General features: G+C 42.9%; 1 protein-coding gene across 3 annotated transcripts in view; it reads right to left on the minus strand.

The window, feature by feature from the left end:
- The window catches only part of LOC149750664 (uncharacterized), a 70684-nt gene that overhangs the window by 769 nt on the left and 54040 nt on the right, over positions 1 to 15875 (minus strand). The window contains exons 1-3 of one of the 3 annotated variants that reach the window (XM_022583901.3): positions 9747 to 9960; positions 5813 to 5948; positions 3825 to 3916 (exon numbers count right to left, since the gene is read on the minus strand). The gene's annotated coding sequence lies outside the window, so the exon portion shown is untranslated. Of the gene's footprint in view, positions 1 to 3824; positions 3917 to 5812; positions 5949 to 9746; positions 9961 to 15875 lie in introns of those variants that run through there. The other 2 variants (XM_022583902.3, XM_089916864.1) reach the window with 2 other exon arrangements.

Consider the following 15875-nt stretch of genomic DNA (forward strand, 5'->3'; position numbering starts at 1 on the left):
TGTCCCCTGATTTCTATCGTCTTTCTACTAAATTATGCTGAGTACGTGTCCTGTGTTCTCACTGCTTAATGACAGGAGCTGTAGGCATGGGTAAGCATGGGAATGATCCATAATGCGGAAGGTAAAAGAACATCTTTGAAGGCTAAGATATTTTTTGAGCCAATTTGCAAGGCTAATTTGAAGCATAAAGGTCAAGAAAATATTCCCAAACCTAGCCAGAGAACAAATGAGAAAGCCCTTTATTTAGGGAAGCCTAAACAGGGAAAACCAAGATACACTTTCAGTCACTGCTCCTTCCAGGGCAGTTCCAATGTGGTTTTTTGGCAACCACTGTCCCCCCGCACCTCCCGCTCTACCTTCTGGTATCTTATCCATGGGGTATAGGATTGAATGAGGATATTAGATGCAGGATTAGTGGCTAAAGAATCAAAGGGAGTTAGAAGTAGCTTAGGTGTTACATACACTTTGAGAGGCCTCAAGAACTGGACTAAAATTGGGAGGGTCCATTATATTCTAGGACTTGGCACTGAATATGATCATTGTCAAGTGTTAGATGTCTATTTCTTCATTTAGAAATTTGCAACAGTCCCAGCGATTTTACCTGAGACCATGAAAGGAATTTATGGAAGTTCTGAGTGCACACAATCACGTTTTTTTCTTTTAAATGAAGAAGTCAGGAAAAAGAAATAGAATACAATGTTACGGAATGTTTCTATGCTGACCTTGGGAGAAAGCATCCTAAAAATATTTTGGTCTTGATTATATTTAAGGTTGTATGTTTATCCCCCACCACCTTTAGCTTTTTTTGTTTTTCCAGTTTAGACTATAAAACTGATTGTGGTTGTCAAGTTCAACATAATATATGATCATACACCATATTGTAACCTCCCACTAAACATCGGGAATCACTGGTAAAACAGAAGTGGTAAATGAATCTTGCATGGACAAAGCCATCAGAAAACATTCACCTCAGGAAAAAAAAGAAGTTATCACCTATATAGTCCCCTTCTGTAACTTCTTCTGGTACTTTCTGTCTGCATCACACATTCTAGCACTCAATCATACGTCGAATTGAATAGTCCCATGTGTTTTTTGTTTTTTGTTTTTTTTTGCGGTACGCGGGCCTCTCACTGCTGCGGCCCCTCCCGCTGCGGAGCACAGGCTCCGGACCCGCAGGCCCAGCGGCCATGGCCCATGGGCCCAGCCGCTCCGCGGCACGCGGGACCCTCCTGGACCGGGACACGAACCCGCGTCCCCCGCATCAGCAGGTGGACTCTCAACCACTGCGCCACCAGGGAAGCCCCCATGTGTATTTTTTATCTCCCTATGTAGACTATGCTCTTTGAAGACAAGAACCTTGTTTTAAAGTTCTTCGGTTTTTCTATAATACTCAGCATGATGTACTAAGAATGTGGTTGGACTCTTGGTGATGTACCCAGTTCCTCTCAGAGCAGAAACACCTGGCACTTGTGTTGCACTCTCCTTCCAAAGAAACTCTAAACATATTACAAATATCAAATCACCTCAATGTGCCAGGCATTTCTGATGAGCTGGTAGCAAAGATTATTTCTAATAATAATAATCAACGGCATTTTACAGATGAACGGACGGAGCACACAGGTGTGAATGGGCTTCTCCCAGGTTTCGCATCAGTGCTCTCTGACCTGCTCTTTCCTCTAAGCCATCTCCTTACCATTACTTTATGGGTGGAGAGACAGCACAGAAGGCTGAAACAAGCTTGTGGGCTCACCTAGTGATGGGAATAAAATCCAGGTGCTTTAACCCCTAATCCAAGGGAGTTGTTGAAATAAGTCACCCTAGCTTTAGCCTGACACCAAAAACAACCAAGCAAGAAATCTGCCAAGTATCTTATCATACAACACCAAAGAATAAAATGAGACTCTTTCAGCTCCTACATTTGCAGGTTAGTGCTCAAATGTTTACCTTTAAGGACTAGAAAAGATCTTCCACAGAATGGTTAATTGTAGCCAGGGAGAGATATTTCCCTAAATCTCCTAACTCTAAGATCTGCTTATATAATTTTTCTCTCTTTTCTTCTTAAATAATTCTTAAAATTTTTACTATGTGTACATACTAACTCATTCACAACAACCACAGAAGGCAGGTCCTACTACTATCCCTATTTTAGAGATGAGGAAACTGAGGCTCTGAAACAGTAAGTAATTTGCCCAAGTAAGTTGGGTCACACCCCAGTAAGTGGTGGAGCTGGCATTCAGCCAGACACTGGCCATGCTCTTCATCACTGCAGTGCCTGGCTAAGCATGGACTTGGTGGACAAGGTGAGCCAGTACATAGAAAATGCTTAGCAGCACAACATAAACATTCAGGTTAGACATGACTACTGCCATTCTCTAGCAAGCTCACCCATCCTGCCTAATGGCATTTCTTACCTTCGCCGTCTCCAACCATCATCCTCCTCTCCTAGTGCATGGCCTTGCCCAGGACTTAACAGGGATAAGAGAAGTAACCAGGCAGGATTCCTCACCACCAAATCTGCAAATCTCTTTTTATCAGTACCTTCCCATCTTTCTTCCCTATTAATGAAACCGAAAAAAAAGCCCACTTCTCCCCAAAGGTCAGTCCTACCACAGGTGGTCTAGGTCCCAACCCTTCCAGCTTACTGAGCAACCTCACTCTCTCCAGTGGCCACCTCTCTACATCCTGCATCTCCTGGATATTTCCAATCAGCTTTCAGACATGTTGTAGTATCTTCCAGATTAAAAAAAAAAAAAAAATTAAAGCGAAACAAAACCAGCTCTGGCATTCTATTCCCCTTTGGAGCCAAGATTCTCTACCAGAGTTGATAAGACACAGTCTTCAGTTCCTTACTTGCCATTCACCCTTTAACCATTTTAAACCAACTTCTACCCACAGATCACAAAAACCATGACTTTTGTTAAGGTCACCACTGACCGCTTTTCTAACCTCATCTTACTCCATCTCGTAGACTCTGCCAGTTGATCACTTCCTTCTTGAAACTCCCCTCTCTTGGTTCCCATAATACCACACCTTCCCAGTCTTCCTCCTTCCTCTCAAGTCACTCTTCATCTGCTTCCTTTGCTGGCCCCTTCTCTATCCAATCTCTACAATTTTGAGTTGCTCACGACTCTACCCTGGGGCGTCTTCTCTTCTTATTCTATAAGCTCTTTACATGCCAACAACTCCCAAATTTCCATCTCCGGCTCAGCTTCTGCTCTGCTGACCTGTATACACAACTGCCAACTTGACATCTCACTAGATGTCTGAAACCTAACAAAGACAAAGATGAATTCTTCTTCTGTATATAGCCTCCCTCCCCAAAGTATTTTCCCTTCAGTTTTCTATGTTTTAGTAAATGGCACCTTCATCCACCCAGCTGCTCATGACAGAAATTTGGAGTCATTCTTGACACCTCTCTCCTTCACCCCTAACCTTCCATATCAAGTTGAATATTTTTGCTGAGTGAAGAAAATCTCAGCTTCAGTGTTTCTTCTTCAGAGAGAAAGGATACTGTATAGCCACTAATCTAGACAAAATTCTCCATTACACTCTTTTCATAGCATCCTGTGTTTTTCCTTCACAACATTTCCCATGTTGTATGATTATGTGATCATTTGCGTAACATTCATCTCTCATGCTAGGCTCCATGAAGGCAGGGATCAAGACTGATTTGTTCATCCTTGTATTCCTAGCACTTACTATAGTGTCTGACACGTGCTATTTGCTCAAAAAATATCTGTTGAATAAAAGTTGAAGCTTTTCCCCAAGATCATCTTTCTAAGCCACGCATGCTCTCTAGTGCTATCATCCATCAGGCTACTCACCAAAACCCCAAGGGTCACGATACAGCAGTGCTCATCCTGGAGGGGAGGAGCTTGCGGAGTCCAGGAACCCCTGTCTCAAAGGTGACCCTCACCTGGATGAGGATAAAATAAAGAAGAAGAGTTTCTAAGTGATTAGGGAAAAAATCAATAGTATCATTGTTACTATCTTAAGAGAAGAACAGGTTTCCTATTTATTCTAGAGTATTAGTTTAAGAGGAAGTTATCGCCTCCCATGTAAACAGAATCACCTTCCAATTATTACAGGGTATATTATCCAATCTGTAGGTATCTCAAGGGCCTTGTGGCTTTCCCTCCTTCCCAACTGCATATTTTCTTTTCAGAAACTGGAAAAATATTAATAAAAAATAAAATCAATTTTTCTACTTTTCTGAACATTTAGTAGGAAAAAAACCCCTCACATTTTTGCTTCTTCCCATTCCTAATTAGTACAGGGAATTGAGAGCTGACTGTAAAGGTGAAAGATTCAAAATTCCAGATACACTTTTGAATTCACAAAGTGCACAGCATTCACAGTTCCTCCCTACTCTCAACTGTAACTCTACATGTCAAGCATGCAGCAAGGAAATTTATTTTCACATACTTTTGTGGGAACATATGACTGAACAACAGGACCATATGATTTCCTTTGCTTGAGAGCCTACTGTGTGTGAAATGCTATACTGACTTGAGCTAGATAATTCAATAAAACACTAAGTAACTCACCAGGCAGAACAATTTCCAACATTAGTCCTTGTAAACTAGAATTATAACACCAAGCCTCCCCCTTTGCCCAGAATTTATAGTTTTGAAATGGCAAGGAAGAACCAAGTTCCAGATTGTCCTAAGGCCAAATTATTTAGGAATCTTTAAAAGGAAACTCTATAAGGTTACAACAAAGTTGTAAATAAATTCACAAATTAGTCTAACTTAGGTCAGAATCACCTCTATAATTCCAATTTCAACTCTTCCAATGATCCTTTTCCACTCTCCTGCTCTAAGAAGTCAAGTTTATTACAACTATGTCATGTTTAACAAATTTCGTTTCTATGCTATGACCACTACACCATAAAAGGCATAGTATCAAACTTAGAATGTGGAACTAAAAGGCCTCAGGATTCCATTCCTAGCTCATTCTTAACTTCTGGCATGCCAACTACTCAAAGGCTTCCTCTTAGAAAAAGCACACAATAGGAAGAACCAATCTTTCCCAAACATGTGGAGAAAAGAAAACTATACTATGGACTTATACAGAAAACTTTGGTCCAAACAAAATGCTAATATATGTTTTCATATTCAAAGAGTAAAAACTCACCTACTGTCCTTCAAGCTAACAAACTTTAAGCAAGCAAGTAAATTTATATCAAGCTCAAGAGTTTCGACAGAATTTAACCATTCAAAAACGAACGTCATCTATCATCATTTAGAGTAATGGCTACCCAAAGTAAAATGTCAGCACAAATATCCCTTCTTTGTGAAATTTTCCTTGATTCCAAACTATCCCCAGGAATGTCCTCCATGGCCCCATAGCATTACACTCATGACACTGTTAGAACACTTTAAAAATTGTTTCCCTGTTATATATAGTCAGGGAACCCCCTGAGGAAAGGGTCATCATCTCAGGGACCAAAAGAAACTCAATAAATGCTGGTTGATTTGTTTATTATAATGAGCTTGAGGCTTGTGTATTGCTACTCTTGCCTCACATTCATACAAATCAATGATGACACAATAAATACTTGTTTAACTTCTTACCATCTGCCTTTCCTAGGAAATAATTTATTGCAGAAGTCCCTGTTCATAGGAAAGTACAAGGTAATTGCACTTACAGTTATGACTTGCATTTAACTTGATGACCTCTGCCTTGGGAGCTGCTATAGTAATGAACAAATATAGTTTTAACTTACAAGAGACCCTACAGAAGCAGGAACAAAATCCAAAATGCACAGACTGAATCACAGAAGTTACGTGCTCATCATCGGGCTCTTTACCTTTCAAGACGTCCAATTTGCTCTCTCTTCTAACATTGGGACACAGAGGAACTTTCCAAGAGTGATCTCTGCCTCCCAAACAGAAAGGAATTTTTAGGTCAAAGTGGAGTAACACCAGCTAGTCCCACATTCAGTCCTACAGGAATGAGAAGAATGGAAAAGTTCATAGCCCATCACACCATCGGCAAAGAAAACCACCCATTCCCCAATGCTCTGTGACCAAAACAATATTTGGAAGAAGGAATAGTAAGAAAATAATTAGGTCAAAAATGGGGAAGGAAGGCAAAACCATTAAAACTCAAAATGCAAGACGCTGGAGCACTATAGCCTACTTCTATCCTATTGAAGACTGGGAAGTTTAGAAAAGCAAAATCCATCGGGCACAAAAGCCTCATTCTAATCACTGTTTTTAACTTTCTCCCCACAGTTATCACAGGTTGTAAAATAGACTTTTATTTCATATCTTCTCTATGCCCTTGTTCTTAGCATGATGAAGATGCTGAAAAAAAACTACAAAGCTTAAAAGGCAAGTGGCCATTAGATAATTCAACTTTCAAAACTCAGCAGGTCTACAGCAGGACCTCTTAACCTGGGATCCACGACCTCTTAAGGGGTCTCTGGAGAGACTTAGGAGGGGTGGCACCTGTGAACTTGGCTGGCGAAAATTTTGATCTTCACACTCACTAACCTCCAAGTAAAAGTTAGCACCACCTTTAACTGTGAGTGTAGGTAACAACCCATAGTAGTATTAGCAATCCCCTGACTATGTCACCAAGAGGAACCACAAAACACTTCACATCACATTACAGTTGTTGCACATCTCTCAACATAATATTTACACTCATCGCTACTTCAAAATTATAGTATCATTAGGTCTGAAGCTACATTTTGTTATTTAATGTAAACATACAAACTACTGTATTACAATTGTTTAACAGTTTGATAACTGTTTCCGTGTCATTTGTAATTCTATATATTTTATGTTATACATTTAAAAAACATGATTCTCAGAAGAAGTCCTATGCTTCATTAAATTGCCAAAGGAAAACATGGGACGTAGAAGATTAAGAACTTCTGATCTAGAGCACATAAAGTTTCTATAGACCCTAACATAGTCACCAAGGCAGACAGACAAGTAAGTCATTCCATTAGCAGTACTTCATAGTTGAAGAAAATTAAGCCACCAGGAAGCCAAGTAATATGTCCAAGGTCACACAAATTTAGAGTCAGCATCAGCCTAGGTTAACACTCACAGCATGTACAGTCCCACTCTCTCATGGGGACCTTTGCTTACATTTCTACAATTGTCATCAGTATCCTGTTTTACCACTAAATGGGGAAGAGGTATCACCTTTCAAAACTAATATAAAACCAAAACCTGGACAACAGAACAAGGTAGATGTATAAGGTACTTCTTTTTGTTCCCTGATCAAGCATGCTGCTGTAATTGTTACAGAAGCTGAATTTGGTCTGTTCCAGAGATAGCAGTTTTTTACAAGTGAGAAAAAGTTGCGCTACGTAAACTTTCATTCCCAGAAGTGTCCAAGGCACTGTGCAGATAAGCATTAACTTGTTAAGTGCTGCAATGCATTGTGAGTGGTTAGGGCAGTGGTATCCCCACTTCATAAATGGGAAAACTGGAGAATAAGTATGAGAGATTTGTTTAAAGTCACACATAAGTCAATGGTAAAGCCAGCTTCCTGATTCCAAGTTCAAGGCTCTAACCACTATACCAGATCACCATGATCAAATATTAAGTTGATTATAATGCTTGTGAAACCTCTGTACTTTTTTCCCCCTACAAGCCAGAGAGCATTTTTTTTTTTTTTTTTTTCTCTTCGGTACGCGGGCCTTTCACTGTTGTGGCCTCTCCTGTTGCGGAGCACAGGCTCGGGACGCGCAGGTTCAGCGGCCGTGGCTCACAGGCCCAGCTGCTCCGCTGCATGTGGGATCTTCCCGGACCGGGGCATGAACCCGTGTCCCCTGCATCGGCAGGCGGACTCTCAACCACTGCGCCACCAGGGAAGCCCAGAGAGCATTTTCTTTTGATCCGTGGGAACAGACACACTTTTGAAGGCTATGGGAAAAATATCCCATAGAATAAATTCCAAAGTACGTAAGTGCTTTTTCACTTACACTAGTCATCTAAGAATCCAGGTCAGGAATCCTTAGCTCAGGAGCCAAGTTACTACATAAAACCTGCCTTATAAGAAGAGAACAGTTTGGAAATTGTTCCTTCATCTTTTAGTCAATGACCTTCTTATCGATCTACCATTATGTTTAGGAACTATTATCATCTTACATTCAACACTGTTATTACAAAATAATATTCTAATGGTTCAATACCATTAGATCCTAGATTCTAAAACTATGAAAGGTCATCCCTATCTCAACTCTGCATTAAATTTTCTCTTATCGAAACCACTAATTAATGGAATCCTCATTCCCCAAAGCATCCTTATGCCATCTAACTGCTTTTATTAACCCATTTCTGTGTTTTACAGGTTGGGTCTTTTTCAATAGTTAGTAAGGAGGTCTTTCTTAAATTTGTACTTAGGACCATAACATTGTTCACACTAAATCCTTGTTAAACCTTCCCATATCATTAGTATCCAGTCAAAAACCAAAATCAACAGAACAACCATGTTGTACAATCTCCATGAAGAGTGAAAAGTTCTTGTCCACACAGGAGTCTTATCTACCAATATTCATTTGCACCCCCTACCCCTTACTCTCAACTACTTATCCTTCCTACCTGCTAATTCTGATTCATCACTTTGTGCTCAGTGTACAAGAGTCCAGATCTCTGACCTAAGAATAAACACTTAATTCTTGAATACATCAAATGCTAACAAATACTCCATCACACACCATTGATCAAAATGTAACTCTTTACACAGCCACTCAATCATTTTCCCACTAAAGTCACTGCCAGGGATCTGTCCATGTCTGCCCTAACCACAGTCTAACTCTGTACCAATTCTACCCCACCTTAGTCTCTCGTTACCAACACATAGTTATGTCCATTTCTCTACTTTGTTTAGTAACTTTAATAGTCCCCAACTGTCTGCAATCTAGGCTCTAAGTCACTCCTCTCTATCACAGGGCAGGGCTCTGGAGGACAGATTTCAGGCCTCCTCCTTCAGGCTTGGGAGCCTTCACCTAAGGCCCCCAGCAACACTGTTATAGGCCTCTGGCCCTTCCCTCTGAACATAATAACCAACCCTGCTGTTTTTTCCTTGGGATATCTCCATTTCACCAGGCTCGCCCAACACTAACCAGTGACATCTTAATAGTCTTTGCAACTTTCAAAGGTTAATGGCTACAGCTCCACTTTGGAAACCACTGGTGTGTCCACGACCCCCACAATGACTCAGTGACCTAGACATCCCCACCTCACCTGCTGGAGCCCTTTACTACACGAACATTCTTCTTCGCTTTCACTTCTCCCCAACCCTCCAACAAGTCACTGGCCTGCAAAGTCCTCTGTACTTCACTATCCATCTCCGGGGTCTAACAGACCCCACCAGACTCAACTCGAATTCCCTCATTTAGCTCTCCATCTCGCCCCTCGAATGCCCCTTCATCCCAGGACCCTGGGACCGTCCCATCTCATCGTTTAGTCTCTCCAAGCACCGCCTGGGACACATCCTCTAAAAAATAAACCGAGAGATGCCTCCGTCTCTCCCCACCACTCAGTGAGCGGTGGGTAGAGGACGCCCCCCCATCTCCCCCTACAGGTTTCTCTACACTCAACTCTAAATCTACGACCTCGACCCCCACCGCTTCTCTCCCCTCACCCCACCCCCCCCAGCCCTTCGCGGCTTTCGCTACCCCTGCCCTCAAACCCGCTCAAAACACGCGGACGCGGACCCTGCCCCCCCACCCCCGGCTTCGGTCCTTCCCCTCCCCCTCCCCCTGAGGTGCCACTTACCCCCGAGGCAGGAGTGGGGGAGGGGAGAGGAGGAACAGAGTATGGGAGGGGGCTTCGGTCCGGGGCGGCTCTCAGCCCCGGGGGGCCGGGGCCCGGGCCAGCGGCAGCGGCGGCGCAGCGTCTCCCCCCGGCGGCGGCAGCGGCGGCGGCGGCGCCGTCCCACTCCCGCAAGCACACATAGGCTCCATTGTCCGCCGGCGCCTCCCCCTTTCCGGCACCCCCCTCCTGGTACCGCCCCTTCCCCCTCCCCTCGGCCCTCCCCCAGCCGCACCGCGCCACGAAAGGTACCGCCGGCCCCGCCTCTGACGCGAGCGAAGGAGTGCCCCCTCCCCCCGGCCCCGACGTTCCGCCCGGCGGGGGAAGGGGGAACGCCCCTCCCCGCCTCAGCAAGGGCCCCGCCGCCGGGAAGGGCCCGCCCCCCTCCAAGGGAATGTCACTTGTCCCCCTTCCGGAACGCGCGTAATGGTACCAACCGGCCGCTTCCTCCTCCCCCTCCCCTGCCTTCCCGAAGAGGCACCGCCCCCTTAGCCCCGCCCACCAAGTAGCCTCCCCTCCTCGACCCCGCCCCTCCCTCCAATATTTTACTATGGAGCCGCCCACCGCCGGCACCACCTCCTGCTTTGCATGGACACGCCCACCAGGTCCCCGCCCCAGTTCGTCACCCGGCCAGAGGTGACGCCTATTCCCCACCTTAAAGCGGCAGAGCCCCCTTTCTCAACTAAAAGAACCTCCCAAAAGGCCGGTGGGGTGGGAGGGGCGGCCAGGGAGGGTCGCTTCTTTCCCGCACCTTCCTCCCCACGCACGCACTCACCCGGGCCTCCCCACCGCCTCTCGCAGCATTGAGAAGCAACCCAGTGGAAAAGGCGCGGAGGGGGGAAGGGCAGCGTAGAATTTGGCCATCTTTGACAGAAATACATTGGGAGCTGCCAAAGGAAGGGGTCTTTCCCTCACACTTCCCTGTTGTCCTGGTCCCGGCCTAGTCCTCAATCTTCAAGGCGACCCCCCGCGCACCTCCAGGATGCGGTTCCACCCTGCCCCATCCCCTCTCCCGTCCCTTGTCTTCACCCCTCAATCTCTGCACTGCCTTTGCTGTTGCCGGCTTTCTCCCCTCCCAAGGGTGCAGGCCCCTCTTGGGGTTGAACTCTCCTCCAGCTTCTCCAAAGCACATTCTCGCCAGGTCCTGCAGATGCGTTAGCTGGTGCAGGGTTTCCCCTTCCTTATGGGGCCCGGCCCAGCCCCGCTCACGCATCGCTACCTAGTGCCCATTGAGGACCTCTACCTAGATCCTCGAATCGCTTCACGACCGCTTTTTTAATCGCAGCATCACTTCCCTGATTTTTGGAAGGCCTGTGCTTTGGAGAGCTCAAAGCCCGGGCATCCCGGCACTGTCCCCTGTGAAGTGAGAGGGTAACCCATTAGACTGCACTTTTTCTTAGAAGGAAAAATGATGGCATCATGGTGAGCGCATGTTGCTGAATAAAGCTCAGATTCCCACTACTCCTGTTTTATCTTTGTGGCCCTTGTCGCTGCCCTGCCCAACTGTTATTACAGACCTGTCTGCTCCACAGCCCTCCCCAGAACACAGTGTTACATCTCTGTGTTTGTAGAGTCTTGATCTAAGATGTTTCTGCAACTATATGCACTGGCCCGGCAGCTTTTCTGAATCAGTTAAGCGAAGACTGCTTATGTTATAGTGTACTGCGTATTCTCCCCGAAGATAGATGGAGGCAACATGGCCAAAAGAAGTAGATAAATTTTCTTCTGCTTTTGCTTCTATCACCATGGTTTTAACCAGGTACTTATCTCTATGTCACTTTCCCTGTCTAGAAAATAGGAAACCTTCCTTAGGGCAATCTTTTAACGAATGGTGCTGGTTGTAAAGGATGGTACAGGAGAGCCCAAAATGATAAAGCTTTAGAAACCATTTAAAACTGTAAGCTGGTCATGTAAGTTTCTATACCATGGCTCCCCAGCTTAGATTCTATGAAAAACTGTTTTTTTCATAGCAAGATGTTTTCTCTTTGTCTTCTGTTATAACTGAGCATATAAATAAAGAAAAAAGACAAAAGCAGGTATAAACAATATAAATTTAGGATCGATTGAAGGATTCCAAATGGGAAATAATTAAAATGCTTTCTTGTCAAATTTTGGTGATAGAATATTTGATGAAACATAGTAGGCACCTCTGTAAAAGAAGGCAGGAGGAAAAAGTCAGGTATGGACATATGAAAAGACAACTAAATCCAGAAATACACAAGAAGCATTTGGGATTGCTAAGGTAGATGGAAAGAAGGGATTCACAGACTTATCTGTAAGAGAAAACCACTACTAAAATAAACTCTGGGCTGGGGTGTTCCAGACCAGATCACCTCTGCTCAGAGAGCTCAAAAAACAAGCTCATTATAATAATGACACACATGCAAAAAAGTCTTAACCATTTTACTAGGCCTTACACCCTCACTTAACTCTGACACTTTATATGTGTCAAAGTTCGGAATTATTTATTGAACCAGAAGAAAAAAGCAAATGAATATTAAATGTGCAACACTAGGCTAAAAGAGCAATAATACTGAGAATTTAAGCAAGCCGAAAGTCATGTTAATTTAGCTACCTTGCACAAGGGATAGAAATGCACTTTAAAATATTATTTATTGTAATGAAATAGTTTATCTATTTTTACTAGAATTTTTTCCTCTGAATTTTCTAACTTCCATGCATTTCCATCTCACTTGAGAAAGAATTCTATTCTGCTGTACAGGGATCTAGTACACTGTATATACATAAATACTAATGGATAATGATGAAATCATTGTTAAAAGCATCCTATAAATAAAAGCTTCAAACTGTTTCTGTCACTCTAGAAATTCTAAGGTAAATCATTTTTTAAAATCCAAATGGTAGTATTGTTAAAAATAAAAGCTTTCAACACTAAAGAGATCTGGGTTTGATGTTTTACTTTCTGAAATTTGCTTCTCATAATGATGATATGCACTCACTGTGATACAAACATGGATTGTATGTCTGGCTTCTTAGTTCTTCAAGTAATCACAGCATCTGTTATTTAAGTGTGCCGCCAGTCTTTTCTACCTGTGAACTCTACCTTCGAAACACTTTTGTTCTCTCAGCTCTTGATAAACGTATACCTAAATCTTAGGGTTGGAAAGAAACACCTCCTACTTTACAGATGAGAATTCTAAGACATAGAAGTTTAATGACTTGCCAAAATTATGCCCATTTTTAGGGACTAGAATTTAAGTCCAACACTCTACAGCACTGTTCTAACCTCCAAGGATTATTCATTCCTAACAATATTTACTATTGTAGGAGAGAACATGAAATTCTGCCTTAGGAATGATGAGATCAAGACTCAGAAGGGTTGAACCCACTCAGGCAGCTGCTGCTAGGTTTATAAGAGGCCCTAATAAATCCTTGCCTTGGTCAAAGCCCTTAGTTTGTCCACGATTTCCTGCTGCTTATACTGTTTCTTACCAATTCATCTGTCTCATTGTCTAAAGCAAAAGTGGCAAATTTCAACCCCAAAGGAATACTACCAAGATAGTCATTTATGACTGAAAATGAGGGGTTAGAATGGAATGGCATCTTGACTTTCACAGTGCTGTAATAAAATAGTCAGGAAGGGATTTCTTCTTTAGGTTGCCCATGGAGGAGAAAAAGATCTCCCTATCCTAGCTTTCACCAGTCCATTTAAGCCAATGGGGAGTCCCAGAGCTTCATCCCTGCCAGGAAAATTGAGGGCTAAGTGTCTCTTTTGTAAGGAAAAAATCAAAATTCCCACCTCCTGCCTTCCTGCAGCTCCACCTGGGGCCACTGGCACTCTGATGTGAGCTTGGGTCTTGTTCTGTGTCCCCACATATCTGTTTTCCACAACCTGGGAATTAGAGGCACCCTGTCTGTAAAAGCTCTGACAGATCTGTGATGTGACACTCAGATCCCTTTAGACAGTACCACCAATGTTTCTCCTTCACATTCACACTCAAACCTTCATGGTTGTGCCTCCTACCCTCATCGCCTGCCTTCTAAAAGTCAAGCTTTGTGACATTCAGCCCACAAATTCCTGAGCCCTAATTGATTGATATATTAAATGCTGATCCACTTCCCCAGCTTTCCAATTTAGCCATAGTCCATCATGGCTTAACAACCTATGTTTTCCATCAGCTCTAACCATTTCTCCCCAGATTTCTTGGTCTTCAGGCCAGTTCTTCACATCTGTCCTTACAGTCTCATGTCCCCTTTCCTCTTCAGTTTCCACTAATTAACTATTTCATTTCTTATTATTAACCTCTTTCCCAAGAATAATTCTGGGAGAGTATTTCTACTACTTCATTTCATTTTATTCTGCTAGACATTTCTCTAGGAATTTTGCCCCTCAGATACACTTATATTATTTTTCCTGGGTTCTGCCTTCACTGCTGAACTCTTCCCACTTCCCACAATCTCTTCCCAGCCTCTCTGTGATTGGTACCCAACTACTGCAGCTTTGACCTCACCTCTATGGTTTGCATCCAGGTTGCTCTTATTAGTCACACTGCCTTTTGGAATCCTTGACCACCCATCATCCCAGCAATGGAAATTCCTAAGGCTGAGATGTACGTACATTTGTTTCCACTCCTGGGCTGGCAGACATTACTAGAAAAAAACCATGAAAACAAGAAAATGGATCTCAATCAAATTTCAGGTGATGAAACTTCAATTGAACTTTATTAGTTTTTACTTGGCAATCCTTTTATGCATCCTCATTGCCTCCTATGTCATTTCCCACAGCAATTATTCCAAATTTTATCCACTACTTCTCCTACATTGTAGGACCAACCTTGTCATCTCATCTCACCTCAGAAGGGTTTTGCTCAGTTCTCTCTCTTCCATTTACTTTCTCTTTAGTATCTTCAGTAAAATCTTTCTTACACAAATACTCTTTTTTTTCCCCTTTCTTTTCATTCCCAACTTATCCAAAGGGTAACCTACATTCTCTGCTACCACAATTCCTTTTCTTCCTCAGTAATTAACCCAACCACTTACCAAAATTCTTTCTCCAGTATGGCCAAGCCTAATCACCAAATCCATCCAATGAATATCCTTTCCTTACTCTCTTACAGTTTGAATTCCAAGATACGATGATATTCTGGTTTTGTCTTCCTCCCCACCCCCAGCTTCATTGAGATATAATTGACATATAACACTGTATAAGTTTAAGATGTACATATAATGATTTGATATATGTATACGTCGTGAAATGATTACCACACTGTTTAGTTAACATCCGTCATCTCACATAGTTACAATTTTTGTGTGTGTGATGAGCACTTTTAAGATCTACTCTCCTAGCAACTTTCAAATATGCAATACAGTATTGTTGGCTATAGTCACCATGCTGTACATTACATCCCCAGAACCTATTTATCTTATAACTGGAAGTTTTTACCTTTTGAATACCTTCACACATTTCCCCCAACCCTCTACCCTCTGCCTCTGGTAACCACCAATCTGTTCTCTGTTTTTGTGAGTCTGGGTTTTTTAGATTTCACATATAAGTGAGATCACACAGTAATTTGCCTTTCTCTGACTTATTTCACTTAGGATAATGCCCTCAAGTTTCATCCAAGTTATGGCAAATGGCAACATGTCCTTCTTTTCTATGGTTGAACAATATTTCGTTGTGTGTGTATGTATATATATAGTGTATATATATAGTATATGTATATAGTATATATATATGCGCCACATTTTCTTTATTCATTCATCTCTTGATGGGCACTTAGGTTGTTTCTATGTCTTGGCTGTTGTAAATAATGCTGCAGTGAACATGGGGGTGCAGATATCTCTTCAAGATCGTAATTTCACTTCCTTCGAATAGATAATTAGAGGTCTGTCTTCTTTTTTTAATTTTTAAATTTATTTATTTAATTTATTTTTGGCTGCACTGGGTCTTCATTGCTGCGCTCAGTCTTCCTCTAGTTGCAGCGAGCGGGGGCTACTCTGTTACGGTGCGCGGGCTTCTCATTGTGGTGGCTTCTCTAATTGCGAAGCCTGGGCTTTAAGCGCGTGGGCTTCAGTAGTTGTGGCATGTGGACTCAGTAGTTGTGGCCCACGGGCTCTAGAGCGCAGGATCAA

This window comes from Delphinapterus leucas, chromosome 1, assembly GCF_059928025.1.
Source record: "Delphinapterus leucas isolate spDelLeu-1000000601 "Yukka" chromosome 1, BTC_Dleu_Yukka2, whole genome shotgun sequence".
NCBI classification, from domain to species: Eukaryota; Metazoa; Chordata; class Mammalia; order Artiodactyla; family Monodontidae; genus Delphinapterus; species Delphinapterus leucas.